The 19814-nt window shown below is 44.9% G+C and overlaps 1 protein-coding gene across 1 annotated transcript in view; it reads right to left on the bottom strand.

Annotated features, from left to right (window-relative positions):
• Positions 1-19814, bottom strand: part of RCOR1 (REST corepressor 1) — a gene marked incomplete at its 5' end in the record, with an annotated part of 86082 nt that overhangs the window by 23930 nt on the left and 42338 nt on the right. The window lies entirely within an intron of this gene.

Consider the following 19814-nt stretch of genomic DNA (forward strand, 5'->3'; position numbering starts at 1 on the left):
TATTCTTTCAGCTGAGCAAACTAAGCAATGAACTCAAAAGGTATTGGGAAAACAGAGAGGACAGATCAGAAAATGCACAGCAGGAGAGCACCAGCCTCCTATTTTCAGCTTGTCATCACTACAAAGAAATTAAATCTAGGTACTTAGGAGTAGACATCCCATCCTACTAGACAATATGACATTTTATATCAACGCTGTCCCTTCATTTGGAAAACAGATGCATTAATTAATTTTCACAGAAAGGTGTTGCAAAAAAGGGCTTTTTTAAGTGTCATGGAAGAGTCCATGAGAACATTAATTCAGCCACATGTTGTGGCAGGAGTAGAGTATAAAGTAAACCTAATCTAGTGCAAAGCGTCCCTACCCATGTCAGGGGGGATGGAACTAGATGATCTTTAAGGTCCTTTACAACTCTAACCATTCTATGATTCTATGACAAATACAGACAGTTCCATGCCAACAAGGACACTCCATAAGGTTCTTGCTCTTCTAAGCTCTCACCTGCACACCATGGGCACTCCCAAGGGGTTCATGAACCTGTTTGTTGGACCATGTTCTGGATACATTCAGTAAAAGTTTTATTAGACCTTTGGAGAAAGGTGTAGCCACAGCTACTCATTTGCACCCCTGCAGCACAAACGCATCTGCCTCTCCAAGTCAACAAATTGTTTCTAAGGACCATGCTGAAGTGGGATGAAAACTATCCCCTCTGCAAATAACCTTTTCTTGCACAAGACAAACATAATAAAATAGTTGGACAGATAGTGGAGGATAGGGTGACGGTGACAAACTTCTTAGGCTGAAATTGTTGCATTGCCTAATTGAACATCCTGAGGGTTACCAAAGGGTAGGAACCTCAGAAATCAGCTTTGCCATGGATAAAAACCCCAAAACTTGCAAAACCACACCCCAAAGGGAGAACACAATCCAGGAGGACCAGACAGGGGAAATGGGGACAGAGAATGGAGTTGCTTCCTCCCTACACACCATCCCTTCCCTCCAGGCACCAAACAGGGCAGGGAATATCAGTAGGATGTGGGCAGAATGGCGACTTCAGATGCTTTCAGACTTTATAACCACATCAAAACCAAGACTGCCAGGAAATCCTAAGTGCAGCATTTTCCTATACTTCAGCTAAGCGCTCTCAGTTTCCTTAGGACAGGTATTGCACATCCAGTGTTATATATTTTGTCTAAGGGGGAGGTGAAGGAAGTGGAAGGGCAAGGAGCTGAATTCTCTGAAGTCCAAAGCTGAATTAAGCTCTTGAATGCTAAGTTCTGCTGCATTAACTAGCTCGCTTTCACTGTGGAAAGATCTACAGTTCCTGATTTGACTTCAGCATCTTATCCTTTAATATATACAGAGAAGAGATGAGGTTGTTCTCCTTTCCAGTGTATTACCTTTCTTATGGCAGATGCTATAAGCAATGAAAACACACTTTGTCGCCCTTGCTCCCCACCCCCCAAAAAAATCATTACAGCATTTTCTCTCCTAACTAAGAACATTAGCTATGTCCCCCCCATATCAATATCAAAAGGGTTTCTCTTGAATCAATTCAATATACCACAGAGCCAAACAACAGACTATAAGTGATCGGACACCACAAAAGGAGGCAGAATGCTTTTCTTGTCATGGTGGGGTCTGTAACTCCTCAGTGTTACACCTCATTGTTACAGTGGAGGAAGAGAAAAGAAAAGTAAGAAAAAGGCAATAAGGCAGTAAACCTACCATAATCACACAGCAACGCTCCTTCTATACACTAAAAGAGTGTTTGTGGATGAAAGAAGGACAAGGAGTACACCTCCGTACTCTACTCTTGGCTTGTTCCCTGCCTGCTTACTGACAATCGAGCCCGTTCTGCTTGTCATTTCTTGGCTAATTGCGGGCTCACTCACTTTGATACTTGCACCATCCGAGAGGTATGACAGTCCCTTGAGCAATCCCTCTGATTGCTCTTTCTTTACCATCCCCCTCCATATGAAGTGAGCAAGAAAGAGCATGGCACCAGCTGAGTCACAGGATCCCTTTAGTCTCTCATACCAGTAGAGCCTGGAATTGCCACAAGCTTAATGCTCCACATGCCACAGCAGATAAATTTAAGTGCTCTCTTCCATCTCTGCCTTCCCCACACACTTCTAGCAAGGCCAGGGCAGCGGGCACGTGAAATTCTGCTCCACTGCGTTTCAGTGGCATTCAGTCACGCTCAGCGTGTAACCCAGCAATCTGTTTAGACATCAGAGTTCGGAGCTAGAGGAGCCTAGGGCAGAGCCCTGCTTACACCAGAAGAGACAGTTTGCCAGCACAGCTCTTAACCACTTTCCGGAAGAGAATAAGCAAGAGCAGCAAAGCAATCCCATCCTGTTTCCCCCAGCATAAGCTCCACCACCATGCACACTTTCTACCAGTGTAACTTTTCCCCAAGTAGAGCAGACAAGAGCATCCTCCCCTCCCACCCAACTCATTTCTCTATGCTTGGAAAGATATTCAGGCACAGACCAAGCCAAAAAGACAACGCTGCTTGAATAGAGACGGTCGTGTGACAGGAGATGCATTGCTCCTGTGAAGGCTCTTGTTGCTACTAGAAACCAGATGGGGGGAGGGACAGAGAAGAGAATCATAAACTGGTATTTCTTTACCTACTTGGCTACATTTCTTTTCTTGCATGCATTTTAGCTGTGTGAGGGTGAGCAGGACCCTCCTGTCCACCCCACACCCAAAATGGAGTGAGCACTGGCCCCAAAAGCCCCTTCCTAAAGCTAGTCATGCTCGGGAAGGCAGAAGTAGCACAAAAGGTGGGGATGCAAAGGGAACAGAGCTCCACATTCATATTGTCACCAGTAAAGGGGAGCATAGGGTGCTGAGATGCTAAAAACCACCACTCCCTAATACAAGAAATGAGGTCTACAAAAAGATGACGAAAAGAACCCCAGGTATAGCACTAACACAGCCAAAGAGACAAGGAAAATCGAAGGGAGTGGGAAAGGAAGCAGAGAAAGGTGATTTTCCCCCCTGCCATCTAGAAAGAAGAGTTTCTGACTAAAATGGTGTCATTGACGCCCTGAATTTTGTGGTCTTGTTTCCAGCTGTCTTTCTCATACACCCTTTTCTTCTGCTAACTATCTTCCTGCAATAATTCCTCACTAGAGGCAAAAGAAAGGGGACCCTCTCAGCTGACAGAGGGAAGGAGAGACAAGAGCAAACAACTGCATTGCTGATTTTCAGTCCTGCACCCTAGAACAGTGAATTGAGAGATGTAAAACAGGAGTATTAATTTCAGGGGATTGAGAGAACGCTGAAAAGAGAAATGCCTGAAAGCAATGACTCCCCTTATCACCATTTGATCAGATAAAATGACCTCTCCAAGTTGGTCTTTTGGGAAAATTTCTCCCCCAACCCAAATTGCTTCTTAATGACCCCACAAGCATCACATCATGTTTAGTGGACTCAGTGACCCCAATGAGGGTTTGCAGCAGAAGCGAGTATGCTAAAGCCTATAGAAAGCAACAGGAATGCAGAGGTAGAGCTGTTGCTGCAACCTCAGTTCACCCCTATTACTGGGGTACTGCAGGAGCTCTGAACACTTTGCATATTACGTGATGCAATACCCTGACAGAACGGGGTGAAATGAGGACAAAAGCAGCAGCCTTCACAGGCTCAGTAACGTGCTTCACAGGATTTGATCAATGCTGGAACCTGTGAGGAATTCTGGATGTTGCTGTACATCTCCCCTTCCCCTCCATTTCCCTTGATAACAGAAAAAAAGTCGAGACCCAGAAAAAAAAAAAAAAAATCAATGTTACATAAAGAAAATAAGGAGCATGGATTAGACACATACATGTGAAATTCTTCCAAATTTCAAAACACAATTATGACAGTACACAAACAACTAAGCACAGTTTTTGCCTTAGCTATAAAAATGAGCAGCTGCATTGCCGTCCTGCCGCCCTCACAGCATCAATGGAACAATCCTGCCACCTCGTGGTCCCAGCACAGGAGAGGAAGCCGCAAAAAGCAAAGAGTTTGGACAACAAGTGTGTCTCACTAAAGCCAGCTGCAACAGGAGGCAGGGGGGAGCAGGCAGAGATCAAAGTGAGGTGGCTTGACCACTTTATCTGGGCAGAATCACTTAAAAGGAAATAAACCCTGCCTATTTGAAAGGGCCTTCTGCCTTGGAAAAGCTGTTTCCTCTTCTTGGTGAGATGGGATGTGTGTCAAAGGCACGAGAGGAGGGGAGAGCCAGAACACAGCCATGTTTTGTGCCCCATGCTGCACCCACCTGGGCAGGCATACAGCCTCCTTTAACACTACTTCTAGGATCAGAGAGCGCTAGTTAGAGACACAAAGACTACTTAAAAATTACTTCCTTCAACTGGAAGCATGAGAAGATTTAGGCCTCAATTCCATTGCATCTGTGGCAGGTGAGGGAAAAGTCTGGATGTAACTGCAAAGCAAAGAAAAACCAACCTTACTTGGAAAAGGTTACCTGAATAGGAGCAAGAGAAAAATACCCTGCAGCAGGACAGGGTACCTTGAGTCATGGGACTCCACACTACCGCTCAACCCTTCACCCACTTACCTCCCTGTAGCTCAGCTTTTACTTGTATATCATCTCTTGTCCACATACCAAGGACCATACAGTGCCACTGCATTATAAGTCACTCTTGGCAGCAGGGCCAGGTTAAACACCCCTCGTCTCCAGACACCTCTTCCCACCTGGGAGCACAAACATTTGCCTGGAACCCCCAGGGAACCAGGCTGGGAAACTGTTTCCTCTGAAAAACAACAAACCCTCTTCTCCTGCTGCACGAGTTCCCCCACCCAAGCAGCAGCAAAGCCGCACAAGCACAGAGTGCTTTCACTTACAAGGAGGGACAGTCCCAGCCTCTACTATCACCAGCCCGTGCTACGCAGGTTGCCCTCTTCTCTTGCACTAGCTCTGGAGACACTCATGGCACTGAACAGTTGACCACCACCAAAGTGCCATGCTATTTGTAAGACACAACAGTTTTACACTTTTTGTATGGTTGTATACAATATAAAAATCACTTTGCTGGGAGCTTACACAAGCTTGACAAGAGATGAGATCTCTGACTTCCAGTGAGGGATGAGACTGGCTCAGCCAAAAGTGCAACTTATTTCTTGCCCTGGCACAGCACAGTGGTGGGGATGAGCAGACAGGCAGGAACAGGCATGGCTGTGTAACCCAGCACTGGTGAGGAAAGAGTTGCTCATGCAACCACACCTGAAGCCTAGACACTGCAGCCTCAGAAAACAAGGAATAAAACAGAGTGCCCCATTGCTGGGAGATTTATCCCTTTAAAAGCTCTGATACCTACCGAAGTCGTCTTTTCTCACACAGAGGCAACCAGTCCCCACCCAAACAACGCACACTAACAAGATAGCAAAGAAACACACCTATTTGCCTTTTTAAATTTTCAACACTGCTCTTTTTCATGGCCTGCATCTAAGGGCAAGTCCAAAGTTGAAGCTCCAGTGATGGTTAAAGACCTGACTCACCTGCCTTTAGATTTTGCCAGCAAGAAGGCTGTGCTGCAGACACAGGTGTACTGACAAATCTAGCATAGCTTTTTTAACTTGCCAAAACTATTTTATTTCGCAGGAAAGGCCTTTTACTAGCATTCATGTGTTTCTTTTAAAGCTTTTACCAACATGGGCTTTTCTTTAAGCTGCACCTTCACTGACACTATCACATCAAGAAATGGCTCAACACAGTGCACATGTGGAGAGGTGGTCTATTAATGAGGATTACCATAAGGAAAACCAGCTGGCTGATGCTTTCTTGCCTCTCTTGCTCTCTGATTCTGTTGCTGCCGTTCTCCCTCAGAAAGGCCACATGGATGCCCACTCATTGTAAAGACATCCATAGAGGACCCCCTGGAAAGAAAGACTGCTCTATACACATCCATCACATTCAACCTTCAAACAGTAATATTCTCCGCCATAGCACTGAACGCCACTTTACTGAGGAGTGGCACAGGTGTCAGTATCTGCAGAGCCCTGGGTACCACATGCCCAGATGTCTCCATATGTACTGCAACAGAGAAGGGGACAAGGGTGATCTGACAGGGCAGTAGCAAAGAGGAAACACTACCTCTGGGACCTAGCACAGAATAGGCAGAGCCACATCAGATCACTTGGGGACCTAATCTCTGACCTTGCAGGATCTGAGCGTGGCTGGATCATTCAGCAGTGCAAACCTGATCCTAAGTCAGACACAGGCACGGGACTGTATTAAATGTTATTAAATATTATTATTTAAAAAATTTAAATTATTAAATAGCCAGAGCACTTGATATTGGGTTTGGAGCCCACGTAAGAACATAAAACTAGCAAACAGTAGGCTTGTGGCAGGGAGGGGATACTCGTTCCCACAAATGACCTTCTAAGACATAGACAGGAAGTTACAGACAGGATAAATGCACAGAGCACGCACCTGAACAACAAAGTGAGTTTATAGCAGAACAGCTCTTTGCATTATTCAGCACAGTGCTCTCAATTCAGTCTGAGGAGCCCTAAAGCCAGATTTATTCTGCTGTCAAACCATGGCTTGAGTTAACTCTACTGAGAGGTTATAGCCTCGGATTATATACTTCAACTACAGGCAGCAACATGTCCAAGCAACGCAAGTAGCAACATTATCAATATAGTTGTGATGAGGGGTAGAATATTAAAAAATTTATTTGATCAGATGGTTCACTGCAGGAGATGGTAACTTGGATTAGAAGAAACTTCCCCTGTGCAGATTTGCTTATGGAAATTATCATCATAGAATCCCAAATTGGAAGGGGCATCAAAGATCATCCGGTCCAACCTTTCTTGGCAAAAGCACAGTCTAGACAAGACGGCCCAGCACCCCATCCAGCTGAATTTTAGAAGCATCCAATGTTGGGGAATCCACCACTTCCCTGGGGAGATTATTCCAATGGCTGATTATTCTCATTGTGAAAAATTTTCCTCTTGTGTCCAATCGGAATCTCCCTAGGAGTAACTTGTACCCATTACTGGTTGTTGTTTCCACATGACTCCTTGTAAAAAGGGAGCCTCCCTCTAAGTTGTAGCCACCCTTTAAATACTGGAACATGGTGATAAGGTCTCTCCTAAGCCTTCTTTTCTCAAGACTGAACAAACCCAGTTCTCTCAGCCTTTCCTCATATGGCAGCCTTGCCAGTCCTTTGAGCATCTTTGTGACCCTCCTCTGAACCCTCTCCAGCCTGTCCATATATTTTTTGTATAGCGGGACCAAAACTGAACACAGTATTCCAGGTGTGACAAGTGCTGAGTACAGTGGGATAATGACTTCTTTATCTCTGCTGGTGATGCCCTTGTTGATGCAACCCAGCATCCTCTTGGCTTTCTTTGCTGCTGCAGCACACTGTTCACTCATATTGATCTTCCTGTCCACCAGAACCCCCAGATCCCTTTCCAGAGCTGTTCCCCAGCCAGGTAGATCACAGCCTGTGCTACACTCCTGGATTATGTTTTTCCAGGTGCAAGACCTTACATTTTTCCTTGTTAAACTTCTTGTTAGCCCACTCTTCCAGCCTATCCAGGTCTTCCTGCAGGGTAGCTCTCCCTTCCAAAATGATCACTTTCCCACTCAGTTTGGTGTCATCAAACTTCATCAGGGTGCATTTGATCCCATCATCCAGATCACTTATGAAGATATTAAACCATGTTGGGCCTGATATCAATCCCTGGGGAGCCCCACTTGCGACCGTTGACAGTTTGAAAAAGAGCTATTTACCACCACCCTCTGGGTACAGCCTGTCAGCCAGTTCCCCACCCACCACACAGGCCACTTATCTGGACTGTAACGCATCAGTTTCTTTAGGAGGAGGCTGTGGGGAACCGTATCTAAAGCCTTGGAGAAATACAGGTAGACAATGTCCACCAATTGCCCCACATCAACTGAGCAGGTTACTTTGTCATATTTTTTGCAATCCTTGAGAACACCTGAACCAGTGCATCCTTTCCAAAAGCCACATTCACTAATTTGAAAAAATAGAGTTTGACACACACTGATGACAGTCAGTATGGGAGACCACACATTTAGACTACTAGCAGTCTGATAGTAGTCTTTGGTAGTCTACCTAGGAACATTCTCAGCTCTTCATCCACATTATGCTTTATTTGTTGAAATTCTTGGTTTGTAAAATAGCGCAGACTACCATAAAGCTTGGTAAAGCAACCTGCTGTCAACCAGCTTCAGAAGCCCCCAAGGAACATCCAGACTCAAAGCCCTCTAAAGAGAGTGAAACCTTCCACAAGGTCCATTTTCCACCAAGATTTTGAAAGCTCCTGTCTAACACCAGAACTGTATCAGAACCAGGCTTCCTAAACAGCATGAGTAACTCCACTACTCCATGATACAGGGTCTTTGTGCAGGATGAGTGCACACACAAGGGGTGTGTGGAAGCAGAACAGCCATCAGGCTAAATTACAGCTCGTTATTATCGTTACTGATAATAAAGCCTGTGACAAGACAACAGAAGCCATGCCGACCCCCTTTATAATGGATACAAAAGCAAGAAGAGGGATCAATTTGTCCCCTAGCTACCACCTGGAAGGATGTCACTTGGGCAGAATGGAAGTATCGGGCAAGTCAGCTGGCAGCGAAAGGAAGGAGACAAGTCAGAGTCACACAGAGCAGCTGCCCTTGGCAGATGTGCAAAGAGCCAGGAGCTGCTCGTGGAAGGGAGAGAGCCTCCAGGTGTAATTGCCCACATCCAGCTCCCCAGCAGCTCAAACAGGAGAACCCTGCGATCCTGAATGGTGAGTGGTCAGGCCACAAAAGCACGACTTACTATTTCAGTTATTTTTTGCAGCCAGCCCCCTCACTTCCAAGGCCAGCTATATGAGTAACATAATCGTCTCAGCAACCCAGGCAGCCTCTGCACTCCTGAACAAGTTACACGAAACTTGCTTCCAGCAAAATTAGATGAAGAATGATAGAGGCTAAGTGAAAGCAGCTTGATGTTGGAGGGGAACTAATCCTTCAGTTGTATTTTCTGAAGTATTAATGAGATGCCTTTATTCCTTCTAACGTTTAAGGTTAAAAACCTATTTTCAGACTTTTGGGGCTGGCCCCTTCTGAGAAGGCAAGGGGCTTCCAACAGCTTCTCTTATTGCACTACTACACCTGGGTGCTAAGAATGAAAAAATTAGGTTTCAAACTTGCTTTGAAAGACTCCATTTTCCTCACTTGCACAACAGCTGGATGTGAAAAAGTTAGCGGTAAGCAGAACAACGGAGACAAGACAAACACTTCCAATGCAGTGTGCTGCACAACCTAAAAGAATCTCGAGAGCAGTTGTGGCTGTCCCCAGCTATCTGCCCCATCCCTCTCCTGAAAGTTCCTATTTCTGCTTCCTGCAAAAACAGTTTGGCTGCTTGATTAAGCAGCTGCTTAATCACTTAATAAGGCAGACCATGAACTAAGGCAACATAAACAAGCACCTACTGCAGGTTAAGGTGCAGCAGTTCACAAAATCCCTGGTACCCTACCCCACAAGACATGAGAACCTGGGAAATAGAGGTTTAGGTGAACGGCCCTTTCTCCACTGGAGATTAGAAGCTACCTATGGATAAACTCATACAGACGGCCCTACTGTAGGCAGGCCAGCCTTCGGGAGACACTAACACTTAATACATCTATTCTTGCACTTATTTACTTCCTACAGGTCTGAAACCAAAGAGATGCAAAGAAATGTTTTTGACCCCTCTAAGAAGCCCATGCAGAAAAACAGCAAGCTTACACAGCCAGATCTTGGACAACATAATCTTTATAGTATTAGTGTTATGTTGACAGATATTAAGGTATTCAAAAATACATAAAATTAAGTCAATTTGGGAAAAGTCAAGTTCAAGATCCACACAGTACATGCTGAAACATGGATTACAGACTGGCCCTCAGCTTTCAAGGCTGATCCTAAGACACTGACCGGAAAAGCCTACCGGTAAACAAATGTCACTAACAAGATCCTGAAGTATCAGTGGTATCACAGCTTCTAGCCAGGATTTAGAAGCCCAGTCCTTACTGAGAAGTTATTATGCATTACCACTAATGTTTGCAGTGCTAGAAAATTCACTACTACCCTATCATAATATGAATCTGCATGAGAAGCACATGATTGGTAAAGCAACAACATGAAGTGCAAAAATAAGAGAACAGGAAAAGTAACTAGCAGGAGTGGTTCTTAATTAGAGCAAATACATTACGGCGAGGGAAGATCTCTGCACGTGTCCTTGAGAAAGCCCAGCTGCTCTGCCTCCTGCACTAGCACCTCTGTAAAGGTCACACTCAGCAGCATATGAACTCATCACAGCAAGCTGTTATGACCATGACCGCTTCCAGCATTCCTCAGTGGAGGAGATAGCCCACAAGAGCTCCTCCCTGCCTGCACACAGCTCCCATCACATCCTTATAAACACACACATGTTGGTGCATTTGCTGACTAACCTTGCTCTAAGAAGAAAATAAATAAATAAATAAATTAGTTACCCTCCAGTGCTCTGACCATTCTTATTTTTCTCTCACAGCTACAGTAAGAGACAAGAGGTCAGGAAAAAAGACCTAGTTCTCTGAAATGCTCCAAGTCTGCCATTCCCACCAAGACCAGCAAGACTGGAGCACACTCAGCCCATCCCAGGGCTGGGTCCAAGCAGCACAATGTAGCTGCAGCCTGTTAGTTCTTGTCATACTGGTCCTACAACTCACACAGCGCCTATCAGGCTGGCTAAGACTGCTCACAAACATCTTTCAGATCAAGGCTCGCTGCCAAGGTAATTCTTAACACGGCTATCATCACTCCATTACATCCACGTCATCTTGTCTCTAAACTTCTCTTCAGAAAAAAGCTTCTTCCTAGCGCCAGCACTGGTTCAATCCCTGCAGCAGCAACAGTAGTGGCAGCCGGCATTTTCAAACTGGGTCATCTCGACATGTTCAGATAAGCCCCGTTTCACACTGCAGTAAAAAGGAGGAACAAACAGGTGGCAGGAGAGGACAAGGCACATGAAGAAACTAGTGACTGTCGGTTGTCAACCGTGTCCCCCATGTCCCCTCCCCCTGCGCAGCAGCAAAAATTCTTCCAGGATAACACAGCTACCTTAGATAAGACATCCTTTTCTTGGATACTCTCCAAAACCTCCTATACTCTCCAAATAGTCTCCTACAGTTTTTTGGGTTTTAGTTGTTTGATTTTATTTAAAAAACAAAACAAAACAAAAAAAAACCAAACAAAATAACCACACAAAACACACACTCTTAGTCCTTTCACCTTGGGTGAAATCCATCCTAAACACACCCCTTAGTCCTTTCAAACTAAATTGCTTTCCTGGCTCCAATACAAACCACTGCTGTGAAAGGGTTAAAACTTCATCTTAATTTAAAAATGCATTCAGGATCCAGAAATATCAACCTGCAGCAATAATGATGAAAGAGCTGCTCTGAGATTTCCACACAGCATTGCAACAGCAACTAGCGCAGCAGATAAACAAAGGGGAAACTAGCTAAGTTTGAGGCAACTCAGCCATTTCTGGGATACACCCATAGCCTTTGAAGCCTGGTATCTTTTCTGCTGTTTGCAGTATTGCTACTATAAGCATCTAAAGTTGCCTCAGTTAAAATGAAGAACTGCATCCCTTCACCTTCATCTTTTGAGCATTTTCTCAAGTGCAGCAACCGCAGCTGCTGGGAGAAGTGTCCGTGACTGTATTATTTCTACAGCTAAACTCGAGTGGAATCTTAAATTAAACACCAGTTCTCTCATTTATGAATTCATGGAGTTGTATTCTTCAGCTACTGTATTTGCATCCAAGCTTCACAGCTGCCAGGTTCACTGAATAATATGAAATTTGGATTAGGGATAAACATAAACCCAATTCTGCTTTTCCATTAATCCTTTTTGCTGTCACTGGGACAGCCATCAAACTGATATTTCTAGGGAGGGAGTGCATACAAACAGCAAGATCATAAGTTTGGAGGTTTTTTGCTATCTTCACTTTGAGTGACAAACAGTAAGCACCTAGCTTCAGGTTAGAATTATAACCCCTGAAGTCCACCCCTTGGAGACCTGGAAGTCTTGGCTCTACCTAGCAGTTATTTAAGGCTAACAGTTCTCCTACTACCAAAAAAAAAAAAAAAACCTCATCTCAACAACAAAAAAAAAAAAACCTGACACAAACAAGCAGAAAAATCCCAAACAAGAAAAGCACAATACATACATACACTCAATCTTTCAAAACCTCCCACAGCACTTAGCCAGCCACAAAGAAAAGAAATAAGCTCAGCTAATAGTTCAACAATATCTTTCACTCTGGTAGCAAAGTCTAAGGAGCTCCCACTCTCCCATCCCTGACCAAGGTGGCTGTACTCTCATTGAGTGCCAACACAACCTTTCATGGGGTTGTGTTATAAACCAGGTCACAGAAACGATAGGGGTTGGAGGGGAGAGGGAACCAAAAACAAAACCCCAGTTCCAACTGTTTCAAGGATCCTGTTTACAGCATGATGGAGAGAAGGGACTTAAAAAGCAGCTTTGCTGATGCTAAATATACACTGGACTACATTCTCTCCCTCACTGCTACTGCCTGGTGCAGGGGTGTCTGTGCACCAGGGAGGGGGGTGGCTCTTGCGTACCTCTGAAGCATTAATCCCTTCCATTTTAAATGCATCCTGTTAAATAGGGGCTTCGTTTTCTAAAACAGAGATTTTAAGATCAACACTTTCCCCAATCTACTCTCTCCCATTTCTGGTTTTCCAATTGGTCGAGTCAGTACTGGGACCTGTACTGTTCAACATCTTTGTCAGTGACATGGACAGTGGGGTCGAGTGCACCCTCAGCAAGTTTGCCGATGACACCAAGCTGTTTGGTGAGGTACACATGCTGGAGGGGAGGGATGCCATCCAGAGGGACCTCGACAGGCTGGAGGGGTGGACCTAAAACAACCTCATGCAGTTCACAAAGGCCAAGCACAAGGTCCTACATCTGGGTCAGGGCAATCCCAAGCACAAATACAGGCTCAGTGGAGAATGGCTGGAGAGCAGCCCTGAGGAGAAGGACCTGGGGGTGCTGATTGACGAGAAGCTCAACATGAGCCAGCAGTGTGCAATCGCAGCCCAGAAGGCCAACCATATCCTGGGCTGCATCAAAAGTGTGGCCAGCGGGTCAAAGGAGGTGATTCTGCCCTTCTACTCCACTCTCGTGAGACCCCACCTGGAGTACTGCATCCAGCCCTGGAGTCCCCAACATAAGAAGGACATGGACCTGCTGGAGCGTGTCCAGAGGAGAGCCATGAGGATGATCTGAGGGCTGGAGCACCTCTCCTATGAGGAGAGGCTGAAAGAGTTGGGGCTGTTCAGCCTGGAGAAGAGAAGGCTCTGGGGAGACCTTATTGCAGCCTTCCAGTACCTAAAGGGGGCCTACAGGAGAGCCGGGGAAGGACTTTTTACTAGGGCATGTAGCGATAGGATGAGGGGGAATGGCTTTAAACTGGAAGAGGGCAGGTTTAGATTAAACATTAGGAAGAAGTTTTTCACTTTGAGGGTGGTAAGGCACTGGCACAGGTTACCCAGAGAGGTTGTTGAGGCCCCATCCCTAGAGGTGTTCAAGGCCAGGTTGGACGTGGCCTTGGGCAACGTGGTCTAGTGGGAGATGTTCCTGTCTATGGCAGGGTGGTTGGAACTCAATGATCTTCAAGGTTCTTTCCAACCTAAACCATTCTATGATTCTATGATAATTGCATTTATTTATTGCTAGGGCACCCTACACCCCAAGGAAAATGAGAACCGATGACAACAGTTGATGGAGTCGTATGTCCACAGAATACACAGGCCAAATAACTGAGCTGAAGCAGAAAGAATATGTTCAAGCAGAAGCCCTTTTTAAAACAGCTATGGTTCAGCTACACACTGAAAACAGAGACTTGCCACACAAAACATGACAATACACTCAGCAACCTGAGAAGACAAACATTTTCCTGTCCTCTACTCTGGCAGTCATTTTAAGTTAGAAAATTCAGACAAAGGTGATTTCCAAGCTTGTTTAACACCCCCTTTAAAAGAGAAACTGAAGAATAACCTTAGCCTGCTCTATGCAAAGATTACCCCTGAACTACCGCTGGAGACTGACTGGCTGCTCAAACCTGTAACCTGCCCTCAGAAATTTTGTGATTCACCTCACCTTCACAACAGAGGACAGCTACCAAAACTCACTCTTACCCAAAGAAGGCTGTTGACACACTAATGATCAGGACATGCTTACAGACTTGGTTGGCACATGGGCTTTTGAGATCCTGAATGACAACTCATGGCTTCTTAGGGTGGAGCATGCTGCTCCATACTCCCAAACCGTTACCCAGCCTGTGGCAGTTAACTAAACCTTGCCCATCCAGACTCCACAAGGTTAATATCCTTAGTAACCATAGCAACCAGCACTTCTTCCTCCATCAGAGCCTCAGCTGGCACAATGCTGCCTCCCCAGCATCAAGTTTTGCAGCACATTTAGGGACCCCACCACCGTTTCCCCCCAGCCACCGGGTCTGGCAAAGCACACCCTGAGGATGTCAGAGCGCTTGCTGCTTCACCTAATTCTGGCATTCCTCTGTCCCCACAGCACTTCTATCTCCCCTCCGTAGGGGGAAGGAGGCAGTCTAAATTCTCTCCAAGTGCACCAAGGCAGGCATAATGTAAAGCAAGGAGCCAGCTGCAGCCTCGCAGGAAGAGAAGCCACGGGGTAAGGGAGGGAGGGACTGTTGAGCGTCCAAAGTTGGCACATCGATCAACCATCACAAACAGAAGCAGCACTGCAAGGCCAGGGGACTCAGCTGCTGTTCACAACCCACTGTCCTATGGGTATTAGTGACAGTGCCTGCCTTTTCAGTGACACCCCATAAATCCACTGGAGACACCCACCAAGATGTCAGTAAGACACTAAAACTCCCATCTAGTGGTACAGGTATTCTGTCAGGAAGAGAGCAGAAAAATGACTTTCAAAACAGAGCTAATAACTAGCAAAACAATACATCCTTCTCCTCTTGTAGTTCACCTTTGAACTGCAGATGCATGAAAGCAATCATCACATCCTATCCTCCCGCCTCGTTTCCATCCCTCGCTCCTGGGCAGCTGCAGCATGCCAGCACTTGCTCATTTCTAAACCAACCCAATGTCATTTTTATGGGTCCACCCATTGGCGTACTTGGCACAGAGAGAGACACTGCTGTTTTATTAATAGCTTCATGCTGGCCCAGCTCTATCCTGTGCAGGATTTCCACAGCATCATTACAATGCATTTTTCACTATTTCCCCCCCTCCTTCCCCACATGCCACTCAAGGAGAGCAAATGCCTGTCTTCCATCTAGCTGTTCCTGCTCCTCAATGTCACCTTGCTCAAGACCTCGCTCCTCCTCTCTCCCTGTCTCCTTCCCCACCCTCCATGACAGTGTCCCAGCAGAGCCACATCAGTTGCCTTCCATGGTACCAAGTCCTCAGAGAGCCTCTCTCAGAGTCTCTCTTTGAGAACAAGCTCTTTTTGTAAGAGGTGCAAAGCCAACCACAGCACATGGGGTATTTGGAGCAGAGCTGGAAGGAGAGCACAGTTATTTTAAGTGCAAATGTTCAGTCACTGCACAATGACAGTTCGTTCTTTCTCAAAAGAGACAGGGCAAAATTCTAGCTTTGGTCTAACTTTGTGAACAACTCACTAATGGTGGCAACTGCTATGCAAGTGACCCCTAAAAGGCAGAAGCCTGGCAGTAGGTATGGAACACACTGGCAGCAGATATGGAACACGCTGGCAGCGTTCCACTTTGGTATTAATATGGGCAAGGCAGTAAGTGGGTTGTACCCAGCATTAATGGTTAACAAGGTACAGGATAAAAAAAAAAGTAATCAATGTGCCAACACATACTTTTCTTTGTTTTAACCTTCTCTACCATATCCATCATTCATGGCGTCCAGGCAAAAGGTTTCTACAACATGATTAAAACATTGCTCCAGCATATAGGGTGCATGGGACCCAAACGGGCTTTAACTAATTGTATGAGCCTGGAGGATCAGATATGCAGATATCCACCAGGTCTTGGCTGACACACTGGTCTTTCCAGGATTCATTACAGCAGCTTACAGAGGACCCTCCCACAACCTCCACCAGTTTGGCCAGTCCTCTGCCAAACCCATCAGCATGCATTGCTCTGAGCATTGTTACAGATCTGCTCACGGTGTTATGTAGCACAGATTCACCTTTAATGGAGGGGGCGTTCAAGAGTTTCACTGATTGCACAGACTTGTCCTGCTCATGAGAGCTACCAGTTCACTCTGAGCAGAGAGCTAACCTGTGCTGCACTATCTTCCATCTTCAAGTTGAGCCCCAGCCATAGGAACAGAGTCCTATGACTTTCAAAGAGTTCACAAGAACAGGCACAGGATGGATTAAAGGCTTTGGAGTACAAATGAAAGTAACTAGACACAGGTACCAACATGGTGCTGACTGGAAGGATTTGTTCGCTTTCATTTCAGCCTGAACAGCGGTATTAAGAATGGATGTGCTTAGCTAATATTCATAGCCCAAGGGGCTACAGCAACCTCCTGGAGAACACAGCTCCTTCCATTTGCCATTTCACACAGCTAATGATTCTCCCCACGAAGGATAATACACAAATCACAAAAATCCATGGTTTAAAAAGGCAAGAGGCATCAAGAAATACAGAATGCATCACTTCCCTGGATAACTTCCAATAGTCAATCATCAAAAAAAAAAAAAAAAAAAAAATCTATGCGGGCATTTCATTTCAGTCCATGTGGACTTATTTTGCAGCCATTTATTTGTATTATGCACGTCTCTTACTACATCAAATTTTCCCTTTGAGAAAATAATTGACAATAGTCCCCTTTCAGTCTCTTTTCAGTAAGCTAAACAGATGGAGTTTGCTTCATCTTCAGTTTCCAAAATATTTCAGTAGCTCCTGTCTCCATCCTTTTCTCAGTCTTTCAAGACTAAAGCCACTATTCTGAGGTTCCTGAACACTACTGGGTGCAGAGGCAGCAAACCATTCCAGTGACTACCTCACTCTCTTTACACCAACATCATTCACTGGGTCAAGCAGGACACCAGGAAGCTTGGTCAAATCATTGTGCCCACTGTGTCCCCAAAATTGCTCTCCAAGCCACTTCTTTCCAAACATCAGACCTTGAGGCAGAAGATGAAGCCAGAGCTTTCAGTACCAAGATTCATAACCCTGCAGTTGGGTCATTAAGAGCCTATTGTGTTGGCCTCAGTTCAAGTTAGGAAAAGACCCAAAGCACTCTACAAGGCTATCAGTAGCATTCATTTTATTTACCATCCTGTCAGTCTATGGTTCATCCTCAATATCTCTCCACAGCAATTCTGTATCAATTCCCATATCACTGATGGAAATGTTGATCATCATCAGTCCTCTTACACATCCCCACAGACCCCATTTAATTAGGATTCACTACCAACAATGCCAAGACTTGTCAGTGAACCCGAGAGTAGCTGAAGAGACCTCCCGTCCCCTGATGTTCTTTCTTCATAAACCATAAAACAGATTAGAGAACTCTGCTTGTAATACATTCAGTAAGTGCTCTACAGCCATTGCAGAACACTGGTGTTTTGGAGAAGGTTCCCATCTTTTGAAAGGAAGGGGGATTGAATCAGTCTCATGCAGTAGCAAATCAATGCCTAACAGCTGGCTGAATACATTAGAGCTATAAAGTTATTTCTACCGATCAATCCATTTCTAGTCTCAAAAAGAATAAAAGCAGCTACCTTCAGCAGGATTTGTTTTTCACAGATCATTTTTAAGTAATGCCAGGTAAACACAGGAATAACTGATACCTTTCAGTAGCATCAGCTCAAATTAGCACAAGACAAAGCATGGACCAATTAGCTCACTCTTACCCTGTTCTCTCATTCCCTGAACAGCTGCCCTCTCCTCACCTGCTGGAGTTTTCCTGCCACCCCAAGGTCCCTTCAGCCACCTCTCCCAATGCTCCTTTAGTTTTGGGGGTTTTTTACTACTACTAGATGCTGAATTTCCCAACTCTATCCCTCTATATCAATTAGGCACCTGGGAGGTATTTTGTGTGTGATGTATGGCACAAGAGCATCACAGTCTCCCCCAAAAACCACATGAAATATTTATTAATTTTTTTATGTATCTTTTCTGGAAGGTGAAATCACTGATGAGCCTACACCCTTACTAAAATTTTGAGTCTTTTGAGACATTTCTTCTTACCCTCTTATATTCATATTGTTATCCCCAACTTTTTTATTGTACCAGCAACAGTCAAATGCCACCTATTTTTTATTAATCACTGTCATACTAAATTTTTAATTACTTCTTAGGTTTGTGACATCTTCTTATTAGATATTATATCCTTTTTATGCCCTATAATATTCTCCCATGTTTTTGTGCCAATTGCCACAGAATATTCAGTCACAGATTATTTTACTTAATTCCATGTATCTTCACTCGTTTTCCTCCTCCATTCTCTCTTCCCTCCTTAAGAAACCTGTTTCCTATCAGGCAGGAATTAAATGTTCCAAAGCTGAGCTGAGATTCAAAAGACTCTCAGACTTGAGAGGCAGCTACAGGAACCCTCTGTGTCACAGATGACCCACGAACAGTCATTCCTTTTGGTGGAGGCAACAGTTTCTTGCTCTTATACCTTTTTAGAGGTTTCTAGCTGTATGTAACTGTCAAATATATCCCTCTCCTCATCAGTCTTATTTAGTGCAGCATCCAATAGTCAGCAGGGAGCAGACAAGACACCACTGGTAGGAGAGAAGGCAGACATGATCCTTGCAAAGCCCTTTTTATCTGTAGATCACAGTACCATCATCCTTCAGTAATTTAAAGGGGCAACTTGCTCAGTGGAACAAATGCCCCAGGGCAGAGCCCAGCCCTTTCATGACAGAGCCAGTTTGTGCACAACCTCTGCTGCCTTAATTTGCAAATGCCACTACACCCCTTACAAGTGTGTGAGGGCATATTAGCCCTCAGGTCTAGGGGGAAAAAAAAAAAAAAAAACAGGTATCAACTTAATAGTGCCACCACAAACAACTGCAGAGGAACAGGAATGCAAGATTCTTATTCTTGGTCCCAGAATCAGAAAGGAGGGGAAAAAAAAGGAGGAAAAAAAAAAAAAAGTAAAAGCACAAAGTCAAAAATAGCTCCTTTCAGCTCCCTCCCCCAAAAGCACTTAGGTTTAGTTACTGCATTCAAACAGCAGCCCTTTAATCAAGGAGTCCTACTTATTCATGAGGAGAACTGTAGCTAGACAAACCTTTCAAACACTAGTTCTGCCATCTGGCAGCAGCACTGAGACTTGTTCCCAGACACACCGAGCACTGGTAATTGCCCTCACGTGGAATTTCAAGGCACTGCAATTGTTCTGGCATTTAAACCTCCATGGGCTCCAGATGTGGATTTTATATGTGTCTTTGTGGGGAAAAAGGTACTACTAATTACCATATCCCCCCCCCCCCCCCCCCAATACTTTTCAGTTTGCTCTCCCCAGTTATTTCTGTCATCTTCCACAGCACCAGCAGCATAAAAAGCAGATCATGCAGGCCCATGGATAAGTATCTTAAAGAATTCATACCAAGAAAGAAAGTGAGTCACATTCCTCCTGCTTTCCCTGCCTCTGTGGATTTGACACTCTGAGCAGCTGCCCAGTGGGGAAGGAAGCTCTTCTGGGGGATTGCTTTATAGGCTTTTATTTTTTCAAATTAATTTCAAATCATAATGGAAAGGTCACAGATATAACCTCT

The sequence above is a fragment of the Vanellus vanellus genome (assembly GCF_965231255.1).
Source record: "Vanellus vanellus genome assembly, chromosome: 6".
NCBI lineage: Eukaryota > Metazoa > Chordata > Aves > Charadriiformes > Charadriidae > Vanellus > Vanellus vanellus.